Below are 20,650 nucleotides of genomic sequence, written 5' to 3' on the forward strand. Positions count from 1 at the left end.
ATAATACACTATGAAAATATGGTATGATTCAGACTTGCGATGATTTTTTACGAACTTGGATTTAGAAAACGAAGACAAAGCAGCAATCAATAATTCATAATTATATTATAATACTCTTGAAAATTCTGGAAACATCAATAATTAATTTCAAATATTGTGCCTAACAAAAATGAATTCAATATTTCCAAATCTTTTTATTGTCATTAAAACACTTCCAGTATCTAATTAATTCTAACAGTCTATACTCTGTTTAGTTCCAATGCATTCGTGCAAAACGAACATTTAACTTAAATTAATTAAAACACAACTTCACTTTTCTACTTCTGAAAATCGTTATTTAGCGAAGATTTGATGAAAATCTTGTGATTTGCGAGTAAAACATAGAAATTATTAATTAACAATGAATATTATTTGCATCTAAAACTCGCACAAGTAAATGGTCACTTAGGTAGTTAGGTATATTTTAAATCTAATAATAAAATATAAATTATTATAGTAGTTAATTATAATATAATTTTAAATAATATTATAATTCAGAAATTAAGTGCATATATAATAAATATATAAAGTATTAAAAAGTAAATAAAAGACTGATATATTTTACTTACTCGTATTTGTATGTTATTTTCAAATGTTGTTAATACAGTTTGTTTTAGTAGGTGACATAAAAAATATGCTAGTTGTACGGTAAGGTAAATTTAAGAAATAGGGTGTCAAAAGTTTATCTCTTTACGACATGGCGGGTTACAATATATCCCACAATGCCGCTAGTAGTTAAGACTAGTTTATTTATGTAGAAATTACAAATAAACGTGTCGGCCGAACGAACAATCTTTCGTTCGGCGATTATGTTAAACGTATTTATTTTTTACATTTTATGTTTTCTTAAAATCAACGACTCCTCGGGCGACCATGAAGATATTACGGGCGGCGTTGACAATGTTTGAGAATTGGGGTGGGACGGGTCGCGGGTCACGGCTTTACGCTGGGAGCAGGCGGGGGTCCTTTTACACGAAACACTTTCGAAAAGACATTTACCAACATAATCGTTAAACAGAAAAATCAATAATCTCAAGAATTTAAAGTTGGTAATAATTATTTACATCGTCAATTTAGCTTTGTTTATGATCTACTCACCTAGCTAGTTATTTAATAGTAAATAGTAATGCCAACAATAATATGCGATAAAACAATTTTGTGGTTAAACTAAACTGATCGAGGGTGACAGTAGTGGCTCCTACAACTAGCAGCAGGCATACTAGTGTCATCCCGCATCCGTGCGTTGGTTGTAGTCCTTAGATAAGTTATTTTTTTTTCCAAGTATAAAATATGTCGTGTAAAAAATGTGGTCGAGACGATCACGTCAGAGCGTCATCGTCAAAGTGTCAAGAAAGACGGTTCGCCGTTAAGAGCGGCGAAGAGGACGTTTCCACATTTACCATACAAGAAAATTTTGTCCAGACGTGAAATTACTTGAACGCATCAAACGAGACGTCGCCGAGGTATCCGCTCTGGCAGTAGAGGCTTCGTTATACACAAATTTGTTACACCGCACTACCGCAGCACACAGTTTCCTCGAGATTTCACGTTCAACCCATGGCCGTATTCAGGGGGGGGGGTTTTCAGGGTTCAAACCCTCCCCGAAATGTCATCAGTCATCAAAAATATTTTTATTGAATTTCCGCGATAATTCTAAAGGCCCAGGCATATAGAACGCGGTCTTGTCGCGACGGTCTGCGTCCTGCGATACAATTGTAATTAAATACAATATACGATATAACAGCCCGTCGCGACAAACCACGTCCTGTGTTAAACATCGCGTAAATTAAAAATAGAATACAATCATAATAAATATATGACGTTATCGTATCGCCAACCGAGGGTTATAGACAGTAGACACAATTAATGAATGTTTCGTTTTCGTGTCAAGAGTAATTTCGTTATCTTTAGTATTCTTTTATTTCGTTTGTGTAACTTATCAGAAGACGTTATTCGTTGATAATTTTTAATTCTAACTTGTAGACGGACATATTATTTCTTCATTTGGATTCCTGGCGGCTGACATCACTGTACAAGGCGAAAATCAGTTAGTGTTTCTACTACTATTATAGTATTATACTATTTTCTATTATCGGAGACCGACTATTTTTATTTTATTTTTGCATTCGAGACAAGCACCGTGTTTAATGCGGTTATTATAATATTAATATCATAATAAATTATATAAATTATCCCCCCTCTTCGGGGCGTAAGATCAATAAGATTATTATTATTATTTGTTTGTGTGTTGATTTGTGGTGATATCGTTAAGTCAAAAATAATTCAAAGAGTTAATGCTGCCGAGTGCTTTTCTGTGTTAGCAGACGAAACTACAGACATTGGAAGAATTGAGCAAATGTCGGTATGCTTGCGTTATCATGATCAAGGCGATAAAAAAATTCGTGAAGACTTTTTAGAATTTACACCTGCTGTTGATCTTACTGGAAAAGGACTTGCAACTTTAATAATGAGTAGTTTGCAAAATAACGGCATTAACTGCCAGTTTCTAGTTGGTCAAGGCTACGACGGTGCCTCGGCAATGAGTGGTTATTTACATGGTGCTCAAGAATACATAAAAAAAGACTTCCCCATGGCTCTTTATGTACACTGCAGTGCTCATTCACTCAATCTTGCGTTGGCAAACGCCAGCTCATTGCCCACAATAAGGAACTGTATTAGCACCATTCAAACTGTCGGAACATTTTTTCGCTCTTCTGCTCAACGTAGTGAAGTATTGAGAATATCTATCATCGAAACTCTTCCACAGGCCAGACATAGCACGTTAGTGGCATTATGTGAAACACGCTGGGTTTACAAGCATGAAAGTGTCTTGCGGTTCAAAGAATTATATCCAGCCATTATTGTTGCATTAGAAAAATTAGAATCTTTAATAAATAAAGAAACAGCTCAAAAGTCTTGTCAGTTATTAAGTTCAATTAAAGACGCTAAATTTGTTATACCTCTCATAATAATTGAAAATATTTTTTCCTGTACGTTAACATTGTGCTAAATCGGTTTGCAAAACAGTCGAGGAGAATGATGATACTTTGAAAAATTCTGGTTTGTACTTTGTTGTAAATTTAATAAAAAAAATGTTGTTAAATACAGTATAAATAAAAATAAAAACTTATGTATTTAGTATTTAGAATAATGAGGTTTATTTATTCTTGTATTATTGGTACCTTAAGCAATGACATGGTTATATTAAATTAAAATTCATAAAAATGATGGTGTAGTTTTATATTATAATGAACCCCCCCCCAAAAATGAATCCTGGATACGGCCATGGTTCAACCATTTGTTGGATTTTTATTACCACTTTCAGGGAAAACGGCAGCGGAAAGAATGAGTTATACGTGATGAAGAATATTTCGGTTTACGGAAAAAACATGGATTGTCTGAGACCGTATATGACGGTTCGTATCGGTCGTATCTCATACAATCCATTATCCATTGCCGTACAACATGAGACCGCTATGAGAAACTGCGTGTGCGTACATTTGTACAGTCGAGTAGTACGGTATTTTTACGAAGCCTACGAATGTAAAACCCCAAATTGGATCTGCAAACTCCGTGTTTACGAAGAATTGTTTTCGCCAGACCACAGTCCACAGCACGGCTCGTAATTTAGAAATCGTTGATTTTCTACGAAAATTCAACTTACCTGAAGACTTTAGGGGATTCCGAAATTCGGAAAAGTGCTGGTGGTCGCTTGTGCCGTTCACACACCGAAAAGTGTTTCCCGTTTTCCACCCCGGAACAAGACACTTGCGGTACAACGCCATGGCTCTTTTTGAAATTTGAACTATTGCGTGTAAGTCTAAAAATCAAAAATGTAACAAAACCCGAATTCATGGAGTTTATACCATTTTACTGGTGGGCGGTGGCGGTATTTCAACCTGAACCACAAGAGATACGGCTCGGTGGATCCGGGGAGCAACGCAAACACACCGTATAAGGGACGCACGACGTTTGCCATGTCGTTCACTACAAATGGTGTGTATTGCTCTATCGCAATGAACCGATATGGTAGGGCTGACGGTATTTTAAAATTATTTTGGTAAACGGTATACCGTAAAAAACTGAACTGTTTCGGTATACCGAAACCGAAATGATGCGGTATACCTAAATACCGATATGGTGCGGTATACCGAAATAATAAATAAAATCTAACTAGTATCGATATTTTTTACTTTTATTGTTTCACATTATTTACTTTATCATATACTATAATATATAATATTGGGGGACGAGGTGGCCGAGTGGTCTAACGCGACGGATTCGGCACAGCCGGTCCGAGTTCGATCCTCGACCACCGGGCGGCATTTTTCTCCGGGCAAGTCACGGTGTCCGGAGAACAAGTGCCGCCATCCCCCACCCGGGCATGGCAGATACCTACGAGTGCCCAATCAAAATTCTGCCAAACCCAACACATACGTGTTCATTCCCCTACCAACACTAACAAACCACTACAGCTAATGGCCATAGTTGCCGAAGCTTAAGATCAATAAAAAAAAAAAAAAATATATAATATTGCCATTGATACTAGAAAACAGCACTAAAACCGTTCATTCGGTTTTTTACGGTATACCGTTTACCAAAATAATTTTAAAATACCGGTATACCGAAAATACCGTCAGCCCTAACCGTACCATATCGGTATTTATGTATACCGAATCAATTCGGTTTCGGTACACCGAAACATTTCGGTTTTTCGATATACCGAAAATTATTTTCAATACTGTCAGCCCTACGATATAGCGACAGCACCTCAACAAAATCGAAAATACCGAATAAGCCGAACAATAAAACTACGGTCGTTGAGACCTCTACAACCCGGACAAACAATCCGGAACAATATTCCTGATTTTCGAGTATAGATCCCGGTGTAGTTAATTTCGTAGGCGCGTGTTCTATGTCCAAAAATGCCGTATCGGAAATAAATGTCGTAGTGAAAACAGCAAGATTTAAACAAACAGCGTGCGCTGAACGGTCGATCCGACGCAGACGAGCGAAACTCGTTGGACACTACGAAAAATGTCTACTCGACGATCGTATATGTTTAACAAAAGCGTGACCATTTCGTCGAATTGTGCATACGATTATGACGAATCGTCACGCTACACTGAGTACCGTTTGAAACATCACGCAAAATCACAAATTGTGTTTTCAAAACAAAAATTTTTGAAACTGCTGTGGTACCGAAAAATCCGAAAACGGAAAGCCGAAGACTCGTTGGTCGGATTGCTGTTAGATTTGAATGCGGACAAGTTGCGGTGCGGAAAGATTTTGGTGTGTTTCGGCGACGGGTCACTACAGGACAATATGAGCTACGAAAATTTAAAATACGAAAAATTTAAAACCGGCAGTATGTTTGTTGCGTCGAACGTTTCATTGTAGATTTGTAGGCGAGATCGATGCGATATGATAAATGTGGACGAGTACATGTCGACGCGGTGCTGTTCACGGTGCGCAGAACCTATGCCTTTGTCTCCAAGACACACACGAGACAAGGACGGACGCCGACGACATAATCACCGATTTCAGTATTGCCAAAAATGCGAAATCCATTGGATCAGAGATGTCAACGCCGCCCGAAACATCACATATAGGTAATTGCCGAACGAGAAATTGTTCGTTCGGCCGACACGTATATTTGTATTTTTTACATAAATAAATGAGTCTTAACTACTAACGGCATGGTGGGCCATATTGTAACCCACCATGCGAGTTATGTAGAGGACAACTGGACACTGTCTAATAATCCAATTTCATAGACATAATTTTAGACTTGGGTGCCACTACGGTAGTATAGTCTATCCATATTAATAATAACTGTTATCAAAACATAATACTATGAATACCGGCGACAATACCATCACCCTTTTTATTCTATAATTAAATACAATAAATTGAGTTCACGACATTTGAGTCCAGTATGTAATAATATAACTATTCTGAGACGTACCACGTACTCATTATAATTGATATTATCCATTTGTCATAATTATTATAGTTTGATAACAATTAGTAGAAATAGATAATAAATCCAGTTATTACCAGTCTTGGTGTTCATTTTATTTTATGTATAGCTTTAATAGTATATCAGTAAACACCAATAATGTTATATATTTTACATTAAGATATTATAATATAATAGACCCGTATATTATCCATAAATATATTATACAGTATACATGAAACAATATTCGTTGAATTCGCCCAATACAAATGAGATATATTTATTATATTTTATACATTTTAATTATTGTTATGGGAATATCAATAATATATACGTAGCCACATAGGTATAGACCTTATTATTAGTATTCAGTTTCCGGTCCCCATTGTGTGCCATAATTATTATTGTTGTATTTTTTAACATTTCAATTTACGATGCTGCATAGGGGCCAGCCTTGTGAAAACAGTTCACCCCCAATGTATAGTAATATACTAATATACCTAATGTGAAATTAAAAGGTTTAGACATAGTAACTATTTATATAGTAATATACTAATAGGTACCTAAACAAATTTTCATAATTTTTCCTACTATTATTATAGTTATTTTTTTTTATAAAAAGAAATACATCCACGGCATCTATGACCATTAGATTTATTAAAACTTTATATTATTTTTATACTCTATACTGAGTACTAACTTGTAATAATAATTTGTGGTTTCTTTTAACATTTCATCGAATTTTAACTGGATTATTTAGCATTAATTTTAATTTTTAAGCTTTGGTTAGACAATGTCTTTTTTTTATATAACTCAACAACCTCAAATTAAAAATAGTACTACAAACATATTTACATACTGCACTAGACACTAGTACAGTAGTACATGTACATTGATAGGTACTCCAATATAGCTTAACTATGATTATATTAAATCTTTGTTAAATCTTTGGTCCGTTTAGAATTGTTTTTTTTAACATGGAAATTTACCATTGATTTCAAATTAATAATAATTATAATAATTAAATAATACATCAGTACATCCCAAGTATCTTGCGCTGAAGTAAACGAATTGTGATTATTATGTTAATATATTATATAACTATAAACTATTCACTTATAATTTATAAGTAGAGTACCTTTTTTATTTTTTTTTCTGAAAAAAAAACCACTAAATGGAGGCAGTACAGACTGGTATTGCCATATGGTATATGGCATTGCTTAGCCCCCATAAGTAGAGTACCTATATATGTATTATGTTTGTAACATATTCCTGATGGAAGTACACTAGTACCTATTATTATACTATTATATAAAATATTATAAGTTAGTATTTTATTTGTTTCAAGTTTAAACTTTTTTCTAGGTCATAAAATATTTCTAGCAAGAATTTCAGATTTTCTTTTTAGTCTGGGTAGAATTCCAAAAAATTGGTGCTACAATAGAACAATTTTTTTTTTTATTAGAACGATAGCATTTACATTCTGATTAGGAATAAAATAAACCATACATATAATTAAAAAATTAATTGGATAATAATATTGGAGTAACCTAATTAATTTAATGCATGTTATAAACTTATTAAGTGGTAATTTTAATTCTTGAATGTTTTTTAGACTAATTTAATTTTTTACGATTTGGAGCCTTGGAGCCTTGGAGGAACATTAGATGTGCAATTGAACAGACAATGAACATAGGTACTATATTATTATATTTAAGGTTTTATAAGAAACAAAAAATGATTTCTTGCTTAAAGAGTAAAAAAATGTCTTAGTGAGTGTATTTTTAGTAATGGGGAATTAAATAATAAATTAGGCGAGTCAATTAATAGATAAAACTTGTATTACTTTTTTAAAATAATTTCTAAAATATAGATTTGTATATTATACAAAAGTAATTACCAATAGACAATTTATAGTAATTATATTATAGTACTCGATTATGAATATTTATAATAATATATTATGATATTTAGTATAACTATTAACTATATATATTTGCGAAGACGCCTGCAGTAGGTACCTCTCCCACATTAAGTCATTATGATAATATAATATGCGTAATGCATTATGCAATACCTGCGGTTTATATCAGGCAAGTCACTAGCACCGCAGTTGTTATAATATAGTATCAAATAATGCATACCTATTACCTATATACCTAATATGGTATAAAATAACTACTATTCAAAATTTGTATGCATTTTATACACCTATTGCTGTACTTGTTTATTTATTTAAATTAGTAGTCGTTTTTAATTGAAACGATTACACGCGGTGTGTTTAGCACGAGTGCATGGGGAGGAGGGGGGAAATTACAATAAATATGACCCAGAAAAAAGTAAAAGAAAAAAATGTTTTAGTTTCGAATCGTTGATAATATGACGTGCTGCATAGGATATGTACACGTTACTAGTTACGCGGCTTATAAAGAGAACAGGATGAATAACCCAAAGAAAAGTCTGATACATAATAGCCAATCATGGACTATTATATGTGTGCGAGCGTACACGCTAGTATAAACGACTCACTCTCCCGGCCGAAGGGTTTTGTTAAATGGAGTGTGCGGGGCCCCTCCACCGTGGCCCCATCCGCGTCCGCAGATGACATCCGTCAACAATCATCTCACGCATTGTCGTCGAAAATGGATGATTACATATTATACGGAATCGCCACCGAACGATCCACGCTGTATACGAAAAACACAAAATTTTAAAGTCGGTCGAAAAATAATATACAATAATATTATAATATTATAATTTATAACTAATAATATATTATGTACGGTATACAGGGCGTTTGTCCCGCCGTGAAACACTTTCAGAACGGCCGCGTATATTATAATATTATAATATATAGGTAACACACTGCGACACGTCGCTCTACAACACTGTAATAATATTATTTAACACTCGCACGGTATAGACGTACATAGTGATAATGCTTTTCGACGGCGACTGCCGATCGTGCAGCAGGAAGGAGGTATACGTAATAGCACGCAGCGTGTGCTGTATATTATAATTTATAATAATATTATATAGGTACCGTAAAGTTCCGTTTAAATAATTTATTTTAACATATTTTTCGAAAATACTGCGGAACTGTGCGGCGAACACGTCGTATTATGAAAATGTCCACGTATGAAAATTATGTTGAAATGATTAAAATGTTGAATAAAAATCGTCTTGGTCGTATCGTTTACAGCATAGAACCGTAGAGGCAAAGATTTGCGATATAATTTTGTCCCACTATTTTGCTCCATATTGCAGTAAGGAGTACACGAGCAGCATTAAGGACTAAGGAAGTGTGGTGAACCGGAGACACCCTCCAGCTATACTCAAAACGACCCCCCACGCGTGTAAATATTGCGGGGCATTGCGCCACGACGAATTTTACCTATACACATGTCGCACTTGTGCAACACGTGTCTACGCTGCAGTTACCGATAACGTCGCGAGATCGACAAACTAATAATTTTCGTCGTAATATTATACTTTTGTCGTTATATTTTCGGCTTTCGCGTCCAGCGGCCGTCCATTCGTGAGTATATTTTCATACGCGGCGATTTACACGGTTTTCCACGAAAAATCGTCTACGCACCTGACCGAATTGGTTCGCACGCGGAGCACGCACGCGGGACTTAAATAGTGACGACAGCGGAGCGGCGGCGACCGGATGAATTGAATTCGTCGCCAAGGTCAAAAAGTGGAGAAATAAAACATTACCCTCCTCCGGCGGACACAACGCCGTACAGGCGGCTTTCCCCGCCCTACCCTCGGGGCGTTTCAATTTTAAATGTCAATAGCCCGCGAAATATAGTTTCGATATACTATACACGGCCCCAACGTCCACCGTATTATTATAATGTTGGATACTCATACTGCATCACGCTACAATACATTTATGTAAATCGCGTTTTACGGATTTCACGTTCGCGCAATACGTCATAAATTATTTGGTATTATATAATATCAGCTGCGAGTGTCATCGTTAACATTACGGGCTTGTGAAATTGAGTATGGTCTTGTAAGTTGTGACTTTCAACTTGTTACATCTGAGCATGCGGTCTTTAACTTTCAATCCGTGGACATTACTAATTTATCGATTAAAAAGTTAATACTTTTCCAAGTAATGAGTGTAAAATGAATCACTCTGTATACATAATTTATTACTGCGGTGGTGTAGTGTACAGGCCCGGATTAAGTCACTTTGGGGCTCTAGGCACTTTCTCCACGTTTTGGAGGAATATGGAGAATAAAATATTTTAAAAATTTTTCTTGAGCCTCAATTTGTTCGTTGGCTTTAAGTACAGTGCGTCAGTGCCTATAATAATATTGCCTTTGCGGTAATACGCCACTGGTAGTCGCAGGTAATCAAATCTATCGTAGCTCATAACTTACCGCTGTGGCGCTGTTTACCAAATCAAATGTAAACAAATCGTTGAAGTACACATCAAGTCCGATTATATTCCTCAGGTTACTACATGGCTTTTGTTATTTTGACAAAATATAACGTAATAGGTACGCCATTGGTTGGCATTTCAATATTTTACGAGGGGCCAAGCATCGAAAATATGACTTAAGAATTTCCAGAAATTCTACAACTGCAGGCCTGAACTGGCATTAATGCATACTTGATTTTTATAAAAACTATCTGAATAACCCTGTTTATTTTAACTATTAATTTATGCCTTTGTGTTAAACTGATAATTATAACAAATTATAATATTAGACAAAGACAGCAAATCGTGGCATGCAACGCCCTTAACTTAATTCCCTATTTTTAAATTATTATAGAAATATTCACTTGAAATCACTAAAAAAAGCATTTAAATATTGGTATAAATAATAATTGATAGAAGGGAAAAAAATACAAAATGTAATTAATGGGATTGAAAGCGGTTATTTAATTGAATGCGTGCAAATGTTGAAGTGTGATACTAGAATTTAGTTGTTTTATCTTTTCAACGTACCGATTGATCTAGTTGAGCGATAAGAATTCTGAAAATTAATTTGAATTTTTCATCAAGTATACTTGAGAGTTGAGATTGACTTTCCAACATGTTTTATAGTATCCACTTAAATCCGCAAGAAGTTATATTTTTATATTTCATTTTTTGGAGAAAACATAAAAATGTGGAAAGTCGATATCAAGTATTCAAGTAAAACTCGTGGCATATTCACTATTGTTTTCAGAATACTTTTTTTAAAAAAATAAAGAATTATATTTTATAATTATTGATTGCCTATGCTATTTTTACGTGATGTAGGTATAAAATACAATTACAACGTTGTTGACCAAAATATAACCAACATCTGTAAAAAATATAATTGCTTATTTCAGTATTTTAATGACATACTTAGAGTTTTGGTGCATAATGCATATTTTGATAGTAAGTTGGAAATAACGTAGGCACTTGGGGAAATATTTTTCGAGAGCAAAAGTAAAAATTATCAGGTTCAATATTGCGAGTTCAAGTCGTTCGAAACCAAATCCTTATGAGTTATGAATTATGATTAATACATGATTTAGATTACGACAGGCTATACAGAGTGTATAGGCTAGAGTGCAATGAGTGCATTACAAATTATATCTACTAATTTTATACAGATATTATTATTAATGATTTATGACTATGGTAATAACTAATAACTACTAGTATTAAGTAATAACTATTAACTAATATTCATGTTAAATGTATGAATTATGGTTGTAAGCAAATTTCTGCAGTGATAGCCGGCGCTTCACCAGTCACGGCTGAATTGTATTGTTTAACTGTCAAACTGATAGCTTTGATATTTTAAATCTATATTTAAATTTTAATTGTACCTATTTAATAAATGTTGTGATGTCATTATAAGTTATATAAGCTACAACTTATGAGTAATTCGATAATTAAAAAAATTAAAATACATCGATTACAAACGTTATTAGTTCATTTGTTTTATTAAATATACGTTTTTATATTACAGTTCACTCCAGTAGTCATTAAATTATTGTTTATTTCATTACAATTGATAAGGACAGTTATTTCTTTGAAGAACAAAATATTATGCCGTTTAAAATAATATAATATATTTACAAGTTTACAACAAATTAAGTGTAATATTGTTATTTATACATCAATTATAAAATATCGTGTATTCGTGTCATTATACATTTTCCAATCCTTGTGTATTAAACAATACATATGATATTATGATAGTATTATATTATTATAATATATTACCGACATTTCTATTTTTGATTTACCAAATAATTTTTTTTTAGAACTAAAATAAACATTTGTCCGCGTTATAGATGAGTAGGCCAATGTCCCATCAGTTTAATACAATGTTCATATTTTGGTGTGCTTTAAAATATTGTAGTGTGAACATAAATCGTTTTCCAACGATAACGCTTATTGAATACCATTATTGTTTATTAACAATGCTTAATAATAACATTATATATTATTTTGTATTATATTAGTATTATATCGCACCATCGCACTAAAATAAATATTATTATATCATTTGCTAGTAGTTCATGTCGAAGAACGCGTACAGTATCAAGACGCACTCGAGCTGTCCCTTTTTGGTCTTTTCTAAGCCCCTCCCTTTCGATTTTGTCGGTATGCGGCGGCAAGTCTGTAATAACAACAGTAACAACAACAACAACAACAACAACAACGACAACGCGAGATCCCGAGGGCCTGCGGCCGACGGGAGAGTGGGGGGATAAGGTCAAGACCGGTCGGCGTGAACAATTGCTGACAAATAAACATTACAAATCGATGGGGCACTGTTTATGTGCCGTTTCGGGAATACCGGGTGGCGGGCAAGAGCCAAGAGACGGAAGAAACGAAAAGAAAAAAAAAATAACGATCTACGCGGAGAAAAGAACCGGAGAAAAAAACGTGTGCACACATAATCGAAATATTTTTAATCGAAAAAATAGTGGGGAACGGTGGGCCGCGGTCGCGATACGCACAGACGTCCACAGTGCGACGTTCTCGGTTGTCCGGACACTTACACGCGCCGCCCGTTCGTGTACATCATATTATTAATGATATTGTTATTATACCGACCGTAAAATAAATCGTAGCGACCACGTTGTTGTAGAATTAATATTCAGCGCCGACATCAGCCCAGCACCGTTTGACGGACACCAACACAATCATTATTTTATTTATTATTATTTTTTTTTTCACGTAGGTACAAAATATTGTTAACATAGGTACCTCCTATATTATCGTTTATTGTAAACCGACATGTCGGTTGGTCGTCGACTAACCTAGCGGTTATCGTCGATTATTACTCCGTTGCGAGTGTTACCGTTTTTGCCAAAAATACCTCGCGAAACATTTTTGCCGCCGCGTCTCCGTCTCGAGTGTGTAGCGAGTGGTGCGCCGCTGTTCCCGTCCGTCTTGCGCGAATTGTAATAATAATATTATTGTTATTTCACTAAGTTTTGTTTATATATTATTTTTATATATTTTGTTTCGTCGACTCTTGCGCGTGCGTGCGTTCGATTGTCGTGTTTGTGTGTGGTGCACGCGAGTGTGCCGCAGCCGCCACCGACGAGGAGGAGGAGGAGGAGGAGAAGGAGAAGGACTTCGACAGTGCACTGGTAAATTTAGGAAGATAAAAAAAAATCGTAAAACATCCGTCGTGTGTTACATAACAAGTGGTCGTCGGGACTCGTCCCGTTCGGTTTTTTTTTATGGGGAAAACACCACCGGTGTGAGCCGTATAATAATATTAAACAAAACACGCCGCCAACGGCACCAACCGTGTACACGATCTGCGTCTTGTTGACGATCATCACGCGGTGTAAAAATCCGACGGCTCCTAACTCGCGTGAGTGTGTGAGTCGTAGTGTGTTTTTGTGAGACGTGTGTGCGCGCGCTCGTGTGTGATATCCAGAGTAGACGACTCGCCGTAGTCGTGGTCCAAGGACAACACATCTTATACCGCGTTCAAGGACACGATTTCCAAGGTCGTGTTTTCTCCCCAACCGAACAACAATCGTCACCACGCCACGATTGTTTATACACAATATAATATTCGTAATAAACTAATAATTAATAATCGTCAACAGCGCCGTCGTCAGCGTGCGCGAAATCACTTTACCGTTTTTTTTTTTTAAATATTTCATACTACGATAATTTTTGTTTTCGTTTTCATTCCGTTCTTATTTGACTCTCGGAACGTACGACTGGCGCACACGCCGCCACGGTTGTCTTTATCTCTGCAGCCGCTCTGACCAGCTAGAGAAATGTAGCGCTCAATAATATTGTTCTGGGTACCTACCATCAAGTAACAGCCTACAACAAGCGTTAACCTAACATTCGTGCATCACACATTATTATCATAACTTACTATTGTAACTACGACGTGCGTTTGAGGTCCACTGTGGTTTTATTTCTTTTTAACGAGACCGGCTGCTGATAAAGAGCGATTAACGATGTTCGCCGAGAATGCAATTGATAACGACGTTCGTTTTTGTGCCAGTAGCCGGTTGCCGCAGCAGTTATTCGTTACGGCCGGTCGCGTTATTTGTACTATGCCCGTGGAATATAGGTTTTACATATTAATTATTCCGCCAGTGTCTTTTTAGAAATGAACAATATTTAAAAACGCAACAGGTGTTATTTTCATATTAAGGTAGTTGTTTCCGAATCGACGAAATAATATTACATCGTGAAAAAAATACCAAGTGGAGTCTCGTTGTTTTCCAGTGTTTGATTCACGAAATATCCTCTTATTGATTATTAATTGATTAACGGACGAGGATAATTACAGTACCTATGTACAATTAATCGTGCACCTTGATACAGGATCGATTCCATTGTCTCGTCGAACGAAATTCACGGTGAGAATCCGAGTGCTAGATTTTAACCGCTAGTAATAATTATTAACACGGGCCGTTCTTACAATGTCCGGTTAAAGTTAATCAACACTTAACCGGCCGAATTCCGCCCGTAATAAAATCTGTTACCAGTCGGTTAGCGTTAACCGACACTTAACCGGACATTGTAAGAACGGCCCTAAGTTTTCTTTTGTTAGTTGTAGATTAGATTTTTTTAAATATTTTCATGATCCTGAAAGGTTAATATTTGGACAATGTTACGAGTTCATCGTGATAATCGATATGTACCTATGTGACTGTGTAATTCAAGATTTACGGTTTGTTGTCAGATGTCAACACGATAACACGTCATGTGTGCTATAACAACGCGTTGAATGAAAAAATTGTTACGCCGTAACGGTTTTATGTTGCACACTTACCACAATTAAGATTTGTTGATTTTTGCTGGCGAAATATAAATTTGTTATTGATGATTTAAACTAAATATGTATAAATTATGCTTAAATGTCCAATATTTATTATAGACTTGAGGAATAGTGGTAAATCGAAATCTTAGCCCTGCATTTTTACTTACCGCATATACTACAAATGTGTTTTAGGTATAGAAAAGATTAGATCGTATTAATTATCCTCCCTCCCCCGATTTATTCGTATATATATCGTGCAGTTTTCCTATCGAAACATAGGATATCGAAGTCCGTACTTATTATACTCGTTTGATATGAATAATGTTGTTTTTATTAATAACATTGTAGAGAGTTTAACGGGAGGTTACAATTGTTTCATTGTGATGTGAAAAAAAAATTGTTTTTTGTCAGGATGCATTACAGTAGGTATCCCTAAAATAATAATTATAAAATCGACATTTTCATTGTAAGATTCATTGCGTAGTAATAATAATATCATTATCGTCTCTTAAAAAACCAAAGCAATCGACCTACAACCCTACTTGCGATAGGTCCTTCCCGTGTCAATCGTGTGATAAAAAATCAAAATTGACATTTTTCAGACTTAAAACTCGGTCGATTTTAAAATAAATCGTACAGAAACACGATTTCTGCCGCGTAAAGTATATCATAGGTAGTGATTGTATAATGTACAATGTACGACGACGTGTGTGTGAGACCCCGGACCCACGCCATTGGAGAAGACGCGAACGAGAAGGAACCGCCGAGACGACTAATAATAATAATAATATTTACGACGCAGTTTATTATTATTTTTGTTATTGTTGTTGTTGTTGTTGTTGTTGTGCGCCGCTACGGTTCAAAATTCTTGTAATCCGACACCCTCTTCTAAACGTAATACGCAGGGACAAGAAGGTCTAAAAGGTGTGTTCACTACGATACGAGCGGAGGTGGTGTGAAACCTGCCTAACGACACTGAAAATTCGTAGCACGAAAATATTACCGATCAACATTTGACATCGACAACCGTTGATGTTACATAACATTGTACCGTTTTTCGACCGCGGTAACCCGTTTTCGTGTTTGGCGTGCACCATATAATAAACGAACCAACAAACAAACAAACAAATCCGTCGGCCCCAAACCAATTGCCGCTCGCACCTAACCTAGTCGTTAAACTCAGATATTATGTACTTATGTTCCGGTATATGATGCTGGTGATTTTTGTTTTTTTTTTTTCTTATTTGTATACCTCTATTCATAATAATTATCATATTATTATAATTTAATTGTCACGGTTAAAAAAAAAAAAAACCCATGTAAAATACAAACAATGATAACATAATATTATAATAACAGTGAATTATACCTAGGTTATCTGATTTTTTTACGTTTTGGTCAACGAGGATGTTCCGTTTTCGTACAGTGTGCACAGATTATCGATGTTTACAGCGTGGTTTTTCGTGTTCGTGCGAGCGCCACACAATACGAATACCATCGTCCTCGTCCTCGTAGGGTAAAGGTGTTTGGGCGCGTCGTCGCCGTCGTTAAATATCTGCGAGATCACGGTCAGCAATAACACTCGGAAGACTTAGGGACGCCACGCCCTCATTGTTTGTGTAAATGAGTTATTTTTAATAGTAAATATTTTCAATTAGCCGAAGCTTACTAAAATAACGTTAATTTGTAAGCCGCGGTGAGTGGTGACTGAATGGTGTTAATGCCGCTTATGTTACTTCGTTGGCAATGGGCAACAATTTATTACGTATGGTTTTCTACGTATGGTTATATTCTACAATATAAGCTAAACAATTAGCGTTATCAGTCTGAAACCGAATAATAAGTTGTATCTCACATAATATACAAAAAATATCAAGCTACATTTTCACTAGCCGCCTGACCACCATCGGATGAATATATTATTTTTAATTTTCTGCTTGCGTTCAAGTGTTTTATTCAGAATCAACGATTATTCGGTACTGCCTAATAGAGTAAAATGCACTAGTTGTTTTTAGTTTTTTTTTTAAATAATCGTGCCGAGTAGAACAAGTTGGGGGTCTGCCATTCTTTCGCTAGTTAATTTTTATATCCACCAGAATTTAAACTCTGGTGACTGACGTATCGTTTCGCGGTCTACAAGCATGAGCAGAACTAACTACACGGTGTCTTTAAATTGAGCAATTTCCATGAGCCAAGTGGGGGGGGGGGAGCTGATACGGAATGCAGTTCTTTTTCTTTTTTTAATTCTTTATTTAAGACTTGTAATTTATTAATAATTAGATCATTTTGAATAATATGAAATTAGTAGAACTAATAAAAATGTTCATAAATACAAGATCAATAAAACTGGGACAAGGCTCAGGTAGCTACCACCCCAAGCCCTGCCTATGTGAATACGTGACTATTAAGTATTTCGTTTCCAAAAGGTTTGTGTTTTTATTTATGTTTCTTGACCGTTATGTTGGTTTAACCTGAATACCAGATGGTGATACGCGTCTTCGGGGCTGGTCGCGTTTGAAATTTGATTAGTGATTAATTAACAGGTTGCGCGCCGCGGATTAACAGGTGTCTAAACTTCGCTCAAACTATATTATAATTATATTACGCGTGTGGCTGTCACTGTAAGTAGGGCCTCATCGGAGAAATACTTGTGGGGAATTATAAATTGTTGTTAACTTGTCTAGTTTTTTGGCTTTTTGTGGAACGGCTAGAAAAATCATATTGTTCCACATCAGTTATTGGATTGTTAAATTGTAGCATCATCTTCTAACAATATTTATCATAATTCATAAACCAAAATAATGTACAGTCGAAACAATATTGAATATGGTAAGCATACGCCATTTACTGTTACCATTTTAAAAATTATATAAATTTTTTACCCATCGTTCGTGGAAACGTATAAATTTGTACTTTGATGGAGGTGCATTCAATGCGAATACCTTCGCACAAGGCCTTGGTAATTTAAACATAATGTTATTTAATAACAAATTCTGCATGTCGGCAGAATCGGCGTAAATACTAAATAGGTATAGGTATCTTTCGTCATGTTTAATATTATATTCTAAAGAATTTCATTTTCAGAACTCTCGGAAATGAAAACGTCTACTATAATAACATTTTAATAATAGCATTATGTATGTTCAGGTATTATGAATATTTATATCAATGAAAGCTTATCGGTTTAAAATAATGTACCAGCTACTAGCTAGTATAAGTCCACCTCAGTCCACAATACATCATATTTTAATATTTTAAACATTCATCGTACATCCGAATTTATAACAAAATGTATCATTATATTAGTGTTGTAATTTCACAAATTCTCATGTCATTAAATATCAATTTCGTTAGGCCCAGAAAATCATTTTTTTTTATAAACTTAATAGCTTATTGTGAGGAAGTTTGGAAGTTGAGGTTGTAAATATCAGTAAATACCTTTTTTGTTTTATTTGTTTTATTCATTTAAAATGATTCATCGATTTTTGCTTCTTTGAAAGATACATTTTTCGTGATTTATTTTATGTTTATATTTGCTTATATATTATAACTAATTTAACCAACTATATGACCCTCCCCTTCTATTAAATTAATAGTTATTGTACTTTTAATATTTGTACTTTTTAGTTTTTATGGAACACGTTTTTGTATAGTTCCATATTGTTTTTTAAGTTTACAATTTAAACTACAGTTAACAGAATCTGTACCAAGAAGAACATTAAATGTGATTACCAGTGGTTACTTATAAAAAATCAACTAAAAGAATAAGAAATAGGTAATTGTTTGTTAAAATTACCAAAATGGGGGATTGACCAATCATTGTCAGAACTCAACACGATCTCGTTAAAAATGTTCATGATCACCCTAATAATTTAGTGATTAACTAGGATATTAACTCAAGTGATTTAATATTCTTTGTACATTTATTAAACAGTGTTTACATTTTCATAAATATATTTTACTTGCAGTATCTGATAAATATTTAATCATCAGTCATCAGATAAATATACATGTAAAACTTAAATTATCAAAGTTTAGTTTTATAATAAGATAACAAATATTATTTATAATGAAAAATACTAAAATTAACGGAGTTTATTAATTTGTATAAGTTTTGAACATGTATAAATTATAAACGTCTCCAAGTAAATATTATTATTCTGTTCACGCGGATTGCACTAAACAGTTAAATTAAATTAAACCAAGATAACAATTAACTAACAAACAATTAATGAGGAATTTTTCTAATTTTTGCATTAACGTCATTCGTCATTTAAATAATGAATATTTAGTCCATTGACTCTAAGAAAAAATTGTGAAATCAAATTATTTTTCCGATTTATTCAGATTTCAAATAGTTAATAGTTTATTTATTAGTACCTACCTATTTTTATACTAATACGTATTCAATTAACAAACTATTTATGTTCCATAATAATATACCTAGTGGTCCTAGAGGTTTATCAAAAAAATCTATTGAAATTACATTTGAATATGTCAGATCTTCGTGATACCATTGATTATAAATTGTATTAATCAATGGTGATACATACGATTGGTTGACAAATTACTATTTATTTAAAAGTTATTTCAATTTTAAATGTTTTAAATAATTCACATTCATATTAATTTTTTAGTGATAATTTATTGATACTTTATGTTTAGTTATATTTAATTATTATCATTATTATTTTCTCGAGTTATGAATTAGACGGTACAACTGGGCCTTGGTATATTACAATTCAATTGATTTGCTTCATCTGGTTTTTTCCCATGGAAGAAATGTATCAGTTTTACAACGGTGTTCTATTTTAAATATTTTATTGTGAATTATTTTGGTGAAAAGGTTTATTTCACTGAATAGGAATTCAGCTTTTAAATATTCCCATACAAATTAACTATGCGTTGTGACTATATATACTGTCTATATAGTGTGTATACATACAATATAAACATAACATAATATAAATATTTTGTACAGGTACTAATGATATACCTATTAAGTAAGGTTATGTAAGATATTATGTAGAACACGTTTTCCTTAGAATATTAAAATTTATATCATGATTAAAATCGTTTTACTTACTTTGAAGTTTTCCAGTGTCATATTGTAGTCCATCTTGAAGTATGTTGATGAATGATGGCTCATTTTAAATACATAATTTATTAAATATTATATTATGATTTATACCAAATAATAATGTTATTTAAGTGCATATTGTATAAAACAGTATACCTATTACATATTATATAATTCATAAACAAACTGAATAATAATGTGGTGTTCCGTAATTGCATAATTATGCAGTCGTTCAATTTTCTGTGACTCGATTGCTTACGATTTGTTGTCGTATTTTCCAAACAACTTTGACAACATTATTGGAAACGTTT

The 20,650-nt window shown here is 34.0% G+C and overlaps 1 protein-coding gene across 4 annotated transcripts in view; it reads left to right on the top strand.

Annotated features, from left to right (window-relative positions):
- Nucleotides 1-20,650, top strand: part of LOC132944289 (synaptic vesicle glycoprotein 2B) — a 73,037-nt gene that overhangs the window by 31,348 nt on the left and 21,039 nt on the right. Inside the window, exon 1 of one of the 4 annotated variants that reach the window (XM_061013556.1) lies at nucleotides 12,974-13,610. The exons of 1 other annotated variant lie outside the window; for it this stretch is intronic. The gene's annotated coding sequence lies outside the window, so the exon portion shown is untranslated. Of the gene's footprint in view, nucleotides 1-12,973; nucleotides 13,611-14,513; nucleotides 14,856-20,650 lie in introns of those variants that run through there. 2 more of the 4 variants (XM_061013561.1, XM_061013557.1) reach the window with 2 other exon arrangements.

Source organism: Metopolophium dirhodum, chromosome 5, assembly GCF_019925205.1.
Source record: "Metopolophium dirhodum isolate CAU chromosome 5, ASM1992520v1, whole genome shotgun sequence".
Taxonomy (NCBI): Eukaryota; Metazoa; Arthropoda; class Insecta; order Hemiptera; family Aphididae; genus Metopolophium; species Metopolophium dirhodum.